The sequence below is a fragment of the Dama dama genome, chromosome 4 (assembly GCF_033118175.1).
Source record: "Dama dama isolate Ldn47 chromosome 4, ASM3311817v1, whole genome shotgun sequence".
NCBI lineage: Eukaryota > Metazoa > Chordata > Mammalia > Artiodactyla > Cervidae > Dama > Dama dama.
In genome coordinates this window covers 56,009,410-56,019,118 of record NC_083684.1, presented here as the reverse complement: position 1 = coordinate 56,019,118, position 9,709 = coordinate 56,009,410, and the positions used below count along the sequence as shown (strand labels likewise).

Here is a 9,709-nt window from a genome sequence, read left to right as displayed (position 1 = left end):
TCCTCTGGGGTCCTGACATCCCCCACTCCTGCTCAAACTCTGCCTTTCTAGCCCCAGAGGATTCCAGTCTCCTTCTGCAGCTGCTTTCCTGGACCCTTTCTCCACCCGCTCCTCTTCCCAAAGGGGACTCCTGTGTGCCAGGAGACTTGTGCTGCGTGTCGCTGACTCCCTTTACAAACAGATGCAAAACACATAGAAACACAGACACACGTACAAATAGATATAGTCACACAAATACACAGACACACACATTACTGTCTACACACACGTATGTAGGCACATACCTACATACATACACACAGATGGACATATGTGGGTACATATTCACACACAAACACACACTCAACCCAGAGATCTCCCACACCAAGGCCTTGATTCCGAGACTCTAAGAGGTACTACATGGAGCTCTTCTCTGAAAACCGCGCCCCTGGGCTGGGTCTGGAGAGCGTCCTTTCTCTAAGTGACAGTTTAACCCTGACGGTCCTTTGGCATCTTATGGTCCCTCACCTCACCCCGGGTCAGAACCCTAAGCTTTCTTATCATTCCTCACTGCCACCTCTGTTTCCAAAGTGTCTGCTATAGTTTCCCACAGCATCTGATCATTTTCTTAATTTTTTTTTTTTAAGAAAATTTTTACAATCCAACATTTTGGCCATCAAACAAGTGAAAGGGAAAGTAACCTTATACATCAAGTGATGCCCTGTTACGTATCACCTGGGCATTGGCCAAAACACTTCCTCTGTAGAGCGGCACCGCCCACGCCAGGCTATAAATTCAGGGTGCAGTCTCAGAGGAACACTCACAACTCGAGCTTTCTCCATGGCGTCACTTGTTTCGCTGATCATGGACAAGGTCTTGGAAGTTCCTGCGCAGGTTTTGGCTGAACTTCTCACACAGAAGGTAACAAACTTTATAAAAGATATTTTAACAACACGTGGAATGGAGCAAGACCTGAGAGCCTTAAATTGGTTGGTCCCATACGCTACCAAAGGGATACTGATATTTTTACTATGCAAGATAGCTTCGGTGGCATACAAGTGGCTGGACGCGAAATTTTTTAAAAATAAGAGCATATATATATTTGAAAAGATGGGTAACCAACCAACAGAAGTGATTGTGGCTTGATTTCTATTTATATATCCACTTGGGGTCTATACTATCTTTGTGAACTGTGTTTGGGTTTTTTTTTTCTTTGTGGGGGGAGGGTGGCTTTTCATTTTGTTTCCCTGCTTTGAGAAACACAGGCTTTATTCGGTTACTGCTGGGCAGAGGTTACAAAAGGGCTTCTGGGCTTCCTCTCCCTGGAGGAATGGTTTTTCCGTCATGTCCTGGACTGGATGCTCTTTCGCAGCAGGGTCACCCAGTCTGCTGGGGAAGGGCGCCTGGCTGGCCAGGAAGTTGCCCACTCTATCTGGGGGTCTGGCCAACGGTGGGGGGGGGGGGATGCCAAATGAACCTTTAACGGGCATGTGCCCTGTGGGTGCCGACCTGGGAGTTTGGGGCGGGCTGATCCCGACCTGAGGGGAGGGCGAGGAGCCGTGGGGCCTTGAGAGGAGTCGGGGATGGGTGGGGCTCCGGGCAAAGGAGAGAATTGGGCGAGAACAGAGGGAAGGAGAAGCTCCACGCCACCGCGGAGCCCTCAAAGTGTAAGGAGCGTTCTGGGAGGGGAAGTGTGGACGGTGTGGACCCCAACAAGCTCTGTGCTTCCAAGGGGGGCCTGGTGGCTGGCGGTTCCAACAGCGGAAGATGAGACTGAGGCCTCTTGTTGCCTCGAGAAATGAAACTGCACAAGCGGCCCCGCCCTCACCCCCGCTTTCCCTTCCCTTCCCCGAAGGCAGGAACCCGCTCTTCATGCCCTGCCCCCTAGAGCCGCTTCCGGGCTTTTCTAGATCCTTCTGGGCTCTGCCTACCGCAGTCTTCATTATTCTCACTCATCCTGTGCCCTCGTGTTCTGGATGCTTCTGCCCGCGCTCCCCTCTCCCCCTGGCTCTGGCTCCTCTTCAGCCGCCACGGTGATCTCAGTTAGTTTCACTTCCTCACACATCTCAGCACTTTGGAAACTCAGCGGAGGACATCTGAAGCCCAGAGACGGACATTCCCTTTCCGCCAGGGCTTCCCCAGATGCTGGATGCCCTGCCCAGCTCAGAGCAGCGCCGCCTTTCCCAGCCGGGTCCAGCGGGAGCCTGGAAACCCTGCCCTCCGGCCCATGCTCTAGTCCCACCGCAAGACCTCCTCCTTTGGCCGCCCTCACTTCCCCCCTTTCCCGGCTCCCCCAGACTCAACTCCCTTTAAAAAAATCTAATGTAACGTTTATTTCACTGTTTATAATGATTGAAGTTGATGCAGATGGACAGCGAAGCCTGGCCTGCTGCAGTCCATGGGGTCGCAAAGAGTCGGACACGACTGAGCAACCGAAGTGCACTGAATGATTAAAGGTTACTTTCCATTTACAGTTATCACAAAATAGTGGCTGTATCCCCGTATTGTATAGTTCATCCTCCTGCCTGTCTTTCTGCGGTGGTTTGTTCCTCCCACTCCTTCTCCACTATGTTTAGCCACCGCCCCCACTGGAAACCCCTATTTACTTCAATATATCCAGGGGTCTGCTGCTTTTTGTTACATATACTAGTTTGTGGTATTTTGTTAGATTCCTCGTGTAAGTGATATCATATAGTATTGCCGCTGTTTTCTCCTACTTAATAATTATGTTTAGTCTTTCGTTTTATCTAACCAAAAGTATCTAAAACACACCAACTGGGAAATGAAAAAAGGGTACAAATGAACTTATCTACAAAACAAATAAAATTATAGATGTAGAAAGCAATCTTATGGTTATCTGGGGTAAGGCAGGGAGGGATGAATTGGAAGCCTGAGGTTGTGTATAAAATAGATGAGGAATAACGGCCTTCTGTAGCGCGGGGAGCTCTACTCAGTACTCTGTGATGACCTATATGGAAGAAGAATCTAGAGAAGAGTGGATATATGTATAACTGACTCACTTTGCTATATACCTGAAGCTAACACAACATTGTAAATCAACTATACCCCTAGGGAAAACAAATTTTAAGTAATGAAAAGAACAAAACTCTCAATGGAAAAGAAAATGAAAGTCAAAGCAAAATACATGTACCAGATACATACCAGTGTTTGATATATATTATAATAGTATGTATAATAAAAAATCCATATATAACATGGGGTTTCCCAGGTGACACGGTAGTAAGGAATCCGCCTGCCAATGCAGGAGATGGAAGGATGCAGGTTGAATCTCTGTGTCACGAAGATCCCCTGGAGTAGGAAATGACAACCCACTCCAGTGCTCTTGTCTGGAAAATTCCATGGACAGAGGAACCTAAAGGGCTACATAGTCTATGGGGATCACGGTCAGACGCGTCTGTTTGTATGGATAATATATATTTTCCGTGGGTTTCTTATAGATAAATTAATGATGGAACAAAGCAAGCCCTGAAACCCTTGAACTGTTGGGTTGCACAGTCCAAGGGATGCTGATATTTGTACTACACAAGATAGCAACCAGTTAAACGTGAGTTGTTCAGAAAACAATATCATATGCATCTTTTAAAAGATGTTTGGTCGCCAACCAGCAGAAGTCATTATGGTTTAATTTCTTCTTATATATCTGTTCGAAATCTATGCTATCTTTGCGAAATCTTAGAAGACGACATTGTATATTATTGTTTAAGAAGCCGCATCATTGAGGGAAGTTAACAGTAGAGATTCGGATATCCTTATTAATTATAAATACCAACTCCTCTGTCTAAGAGAGAGGACTGATTTAAAACTGGGGAGACATCACTAACATGATAACAAGGATCGGGAGACTCATATTACCAGCTTGGCTTACTGTGTTGGCCGCTAAACTGTGATTTCCTCCAACACTGGCAAACATTTAGAAATCGAACTTTTGCTGTTATAAGCAACACACGCACTCTGCCTTCCTGGCAGTGAATAGACATGACCCTGGGGAAGAAAAGGATTATGAAACGGTCCTGTGGTCTTCTGCCTGGTTCTGTGCTGACTGAGACTCCAGCTGGGTGCAGAGCAGGGGAGGGGCCAGATGGTGAGCGGGCAGGACCCTATGAGGCTTTCCCAGAAAAGAACCCCAGCCAAGCCTTCCGCCTGCCTTTTGTCTGTTGAAAAACTTTCATCAAAGAATAAATTTGGGGACTTCCTTGGGGGTCCAGTGGGTGAAGACTCTGAACTTCCACTGCAGGGAACGCAGGTTTGATCTTTGGTTGGGGAACAAGAATCCTACTTACCGTGCGATGTGGCCAGAAAATAAAAAGTAAAAAATTTTTTAAAAGCATGAATTTAATCAGAGAAGTGAGAAAATGCAGAAAGAAAAGGAAAACAGTCAAACAAGCCAAACTAATAATACTTCAGCCAGTAGACAAAGTCAAGGACCTTTATTTAGTTCTTCCTCGAGGTCTATAGATATTGTTCTGTGCCTTATATGTGAACTGTTTAGTGGATACTGAAACCCCTACCAGGTGGAGGAAGTTAACTGTATGTTGCCCACAAGCACGCCAACCCCAGGCCACTTGGAACCAGAAGGTTGATGACTCTGCCTCTTGGTTACCTCACCACCGACCACGGCTCCGTAAACACTGTGAGACGCCTCAGTGCCACCACCAGGCTGGGACACAGGCTTAAGGCGTTGCCTGCTGTGGCCCTCTTTGCCTGGCCAAACAGTAAAGCTAATTTCTTTCTATTTCACCCAACTCTTCCTTAAAGGTTTCATCCCGCACCACTGTATGGAGGCCGGATTTTGGCAACAAATTGGGCGTTCAATATAGGGTTGACTTAGGGGCAGCCCCACGGGGGTCCCCTGGTTTGACCAGACTCTCCGAGGTCATTCCTCCATGCCAGCCTCTTTTGAGAAGACAGAGGGTTGGAAGATTCCTTCAGCGGCCAGGTTGCCTGGGACCCTTATCAAGAAGGCTGAGCTCATCATACCAGGTACTCATCCAGGCAGTGGGGGCTGAGTCAGAAGTGGAGGGTGAGGGAAGACCATCCTAGAAGCTGGGGAGGCCACCTTTGCCTTAAAGAAGTTTCTTTCTTTCTCCAGCCTATACCAGCCTGAATTTTTCTGCTCCAAAGAATTATTTGGAGGAAGGAGAAAGCATCGGGGACATGGAGACACCTTGGCCAGCATCTGGGTAAGTCTGAGAGAATCCATTCTTAGGCAGGTTGATAGGAAGTCGAGGGGTCCCCAAAGAGAGAGGGGTCTGGAATTCTCAAGCAGGAAGAAAAGACAAACTTCTTTGTGCCCCTACATTCCTTAGGATTATATAACAATAATGTGTCCTGCTTGAGGACAGTCTCTGGAAAAAACCTTCTGGCTAATCCTGTTACCTTAAGGTGTAAATTATGGGAGTAGGTCTAATGAGGTGTTTAAAACTTCCAGGCATTCTTTTGATTCAATGTAATAACTAATTAGAGAGTACATAATTCCATTGCTAACACTAGCAATGGGGTACTCTTTCTGCCCCCTTCTGATGCCTATGTCAGAAGCTTTCCCTGTCTCCTTTATACTTTAATAAAATTTATTACACAAAGCTCTGAGCGATCAAGCGTCATCTCTGGCCACAGATTGAATTCTTCTTCTCCTCCAGAGGCCAAGAATCCCGGCGTCTTTCCTGAGGTTCAGCAATAGCCTTTCATCTTGGGGGCTCGTCTGGGATTCTTCAGGACAAGGTAAGGATGCTTGGAGCTCTAGTTCTTTGTTCTCCTAGCGAATATGTTTCCTGCTGTACTTCACTAACTCTACAGTGTGCTTGTGTGAATGAATGACATGCCCCGCGCAAAGCAAGTGAGGAGCCCTTCTCTGCGGTTCCGTGGTGACCTCATACGGCTTATGGCAGAAACCTGTCGGGGGTTTATACCATCTGCCAATGCCAAGAGGCACCCAATGTCTCCTTCGGGGACCGACCAGAAATGGACAAAGCGTGTGGACCGAGCTCTCCTTTCTCGGTCAAACTTTTCAGTCTCTTTGACCATCTCCTAACTCCTTGGAATTAGAAGTACTAACCTAATCTGTCGGATCATAGACTTTCAAGGGACTTGTGATCTATGCTGTTACTGGGTACTATGACTTAGGTCCCAAACTTGGATTGGTAGTCAGGAAGCGCCTAGCCTCACTAGGCATGGAAAATTTGGAAGCTAGATTAAGCTCTAGCTCCAAAAGCATCTCTGAGGTTAAAGGTTACTCAGATTAAAACTATAATGGGGTTTTTTCCTTTGGTAACGCTGGCTTTTAGTGGACCAGAGGAGGCTCTTATACTGGTGTGGTGATGCTTGGAAGGAACATCTCAGTTTTATGTTCGTATCAGGCTTATTGTGGTCAGAAATATACTGAGGGTCGTGCACAGGCACTCAGGTGACGAGAATGTTTCCCCCAGCAGTCTTAGCTTGGGAGGCATTCTGGAAGGTTACTCTGATTGCACCCTGGGTGGCATCAGAGGTAAGCAAGGTGTTAATGGTGAGGAGCTGGACGTCAGTCAGGGATGCCATCAGGTCTACCCCTGGTGCATCTCCACCCCGTCTCGGTGGTAGAACCGGGAGGGCCGAGTATGTCACCTGCGTCAGGAAGGGACAGACTAAGTCCGACCAGGAAAGAAAAGCTTTGGTGTAAAGTCTGTCTACACCCTCATCTAGAGCAGGGAGGAATGCCTCTGGTACAAAGAGGGCGCTGGTTGCTTTTTTTCTCTCTTGTAGATGGGAGCTGACAATTCCAGCCTCACCCCTTTGAACTGTATCCTGAAAAACTGGGATAGGTTTGATCCCCAGGGCTTAAAGAAGACACACCTGGTCTTCCTATGTGATACTGCATGACCGCAGTACCCACTGGAAGACGGTGAATGGTGGCCAGTTGGAGGATCTCCTGTCCTAATGAGGGCTCAAACTGTCCCCAAAAGGGAGGGACTGTCCCCCTTTGAATGTATTTATCGAAGGCCTTTCTTATGCACGGACATTGTTATAGACCCCGAAGCCTTGGAATTAACTAATTATGTAACTCAGCTCTCAGCTTTTCAACTGGCATTAACAGAACTCCAGGAGATGACTCCTGACCCAGCCTCTGAGTCAAGCAAGCCTCTATTTAAGCCAGGAACCGAGGTCCTCATAAAAGTCCCTCAAGCCCCTCTGGGAAGGCCCTTACCAGGTTATTCTTTCTTCTCCCACAGCTCTCAGAGTGCCAGGAATTTATTCGTGGGTACATCACACTCGAGTTAAGAGGTGGCACCCTGACCAGAACTAAGTGACTTCGTTTTATGTCTTTACTTTCTATGCTCTGACTTTGTACTTTTCAGATGGGCCTGATAACCTATGTGAGCCTACTTATGCTGACTCCAAAAATCCTGAGTCTGCCGTCTGATCCTCAAGACAACGCCTTCCTGTCCTGGGCTCACTCCTATGCTGCATTCCACAATCGGTCTAACTGCTGGGTTTGTGGCGCGCTCCCCTCTTCATCAGTGGAAGGCTTCCCGTGGTGGACATCTCCACTTCAAGGAAAAGACTTTCTCCAAGTCTGCGAATACCTTCGACAACAATCATATGTGATGCCTCTTCTTAAACTGATGACGTCTAACAACCCTATAATGGACTGGTGCAACACGTTGTTCTTTAACTATGGACACAATGTGACGTTTAATTTTGATTATACATTGTCTCGGTTCAATGACTATTTTGCTACACACAAGGCAAATAGGTCTAAATCTAATGGTTTTTTACCTGATGTTTATCAAATATGGGATGAGGTTATATGGTTAACTCCTGAAAAAGGACGTCTAATATCTACTGCCCCTATTTGCTGGGAACAAATAGAGCCATCCCCAGAATTTAGTCAACAACTTAAATTATAGTGATTGGAAACCCTTGGGATTTTTGCCTCAGGAAATATGCAATGTAATCATTCCCGTGTTTTCCAACCCCAATTCAGGTCCTCCCTTTGTCTGGCCAGGCACTGATTGGGACTGGATATCTATGTCATGCTGGCTTGCTCCAAACGGGACTTATTGGACATGTGGCTCTTACCTGTGGGCATGGCTTCCCCCTGGGTGGACAGGGAGATGCACCCTAGGTCTAGCCTTTACTCACGGCTTTATATTTTCAGAGCTTCCAGAGAAGCCTGCTAATTTACCCCACCTTACAACTCGGTGGGCACGGTCTGTATTTCACTGGTATGGTTATTTGGCTGCAGTGTTTGTCCCCTCTTTGGGAACTACAGATGTTATGCTACGAGTGGATGGTTTGACTAATTGTACTCAACAGGCATTACAAGGTTCTCAGAAAGCTAGTTCAGCTCTTAATGCTGAACAAGCACAGATTAGAAAGGTGGTTTTACAAAACAGATTGGCTTTAGATATCTGACAGCCGCGCAAGGAGGAACTTGTGCCATTCTTCATACCCAGTGCTGTGCGTATATACCTGAGATGAGCACTAATGTCACTCACTTTACTAAACACATGACCAAGATGACTGGGGCTAGGGATACTCCCGAAGCCTCAATTGCTTCACTTTGGGAGACGTTAACTACTTCCCCAGGGTGGAAAGCTATCTTAATTACAATAATTCTGATTGTTCTATTTTTGTTGTTTGCTCCCTGCATCTGTAACTGTGTCATTGGATTTGTTTCTAGTCCATGAAGGCTTTTAAGTTAGAAATGGTTGTCCAAGCTCCTAGGAGTGCCACAGCCTCTTTCAAATATTACTTGGGACCCCTGGATGAGAGACCCTCAATACGAGGGTTAGGAGAATATGTTGCCTCAACAACTTAGGGACCACGCCCCTAAACAGCAGGAAGTAGTTATGGAACGAAAACGGCGCCCCTTTCCCTTGGCAACATAATTCTCCTAAAAGCAAAGGGGGGATGAGAGAGTCAATTCCTCGGCAGGTTGATAGGAAGTCCAGGGGTCCCCAAGGAGAGAGGGGTCTGGAATTCTCAAGGAGGAAGAAAGGACAAACTTTTTTTCCCTCTACATTCCTTAGGATTATATAACAATAATGTATCCTACTTGAGGACAGTCTCTGGAAAAAAAACCTTCTGGCTAATCCTGTTATCTCAAAATGTAAATTATGGCAGTAGGTCTGGTGAGGTCTTTACAAACTCGAGACATTCTTTTGATTGACTGTAATAACTAATTTGAGAGTATATGACTCCATGGCTAATGCTAGCAAGGGGGTACTCTTTCTGCCCCCTTCTGATGTCTATGTCGGAAGCTTCCTTTATCCCTTTGATACTTTAATAAACTTTATTACACAAAAGCTCTGAGTGATCAAGCCTCGTCTCTGGCCCTGGATTGAATTCTTCTCCTCCGGCATCTTCGCGTGATTCAACATTAACCTTTCCTTAATATACTATAATGATACTATATTAATTAACTTAATATAAATTAAAATTTATATAATTTATATCTTTAAAATTTACATGAATTTTAAAATTTTTATAAATTTATCTAAAATAAATTTTATATTAATATTTAATTAATATATTATTAATGACAATAAGTACAGTACATATTACTATAATTATATAAAATAGATATCATATTTAAATTATATATTACTTATACTATATCTTATATATTATATAAAATATATATAGAAATTAAAATGTATAATAACATTATATAATATATAATATCACATATAATAACATTATATAATGTCATTATATATTTTAGTCATAT

At 45.3% G+C, this 9,709-nt stretch overlaps 1 long non-coding RNA gene across 1 annotated transcript; it reads left to right on the top strand.

Moving 5' to 3' along the window:
• Positions 1–806: 806 nt before the first annotated feature.
• On the top strand, positions 807–9,284 carry LOC133054424 (uncharacterized). Its single transcript, XR_009692443.1, has 5 exons — positions 807–900; positions 4,756–4,980; positions 5,090–5,180; positions 5,637–5,718; positions 7,332–9,284. It is a non-coding gene; the product is annotated as an uncharacterized LOC133054424 (long non-coding RNA).
• Positions 9,285–9,709: the final 425 nt, after the last annotated feature.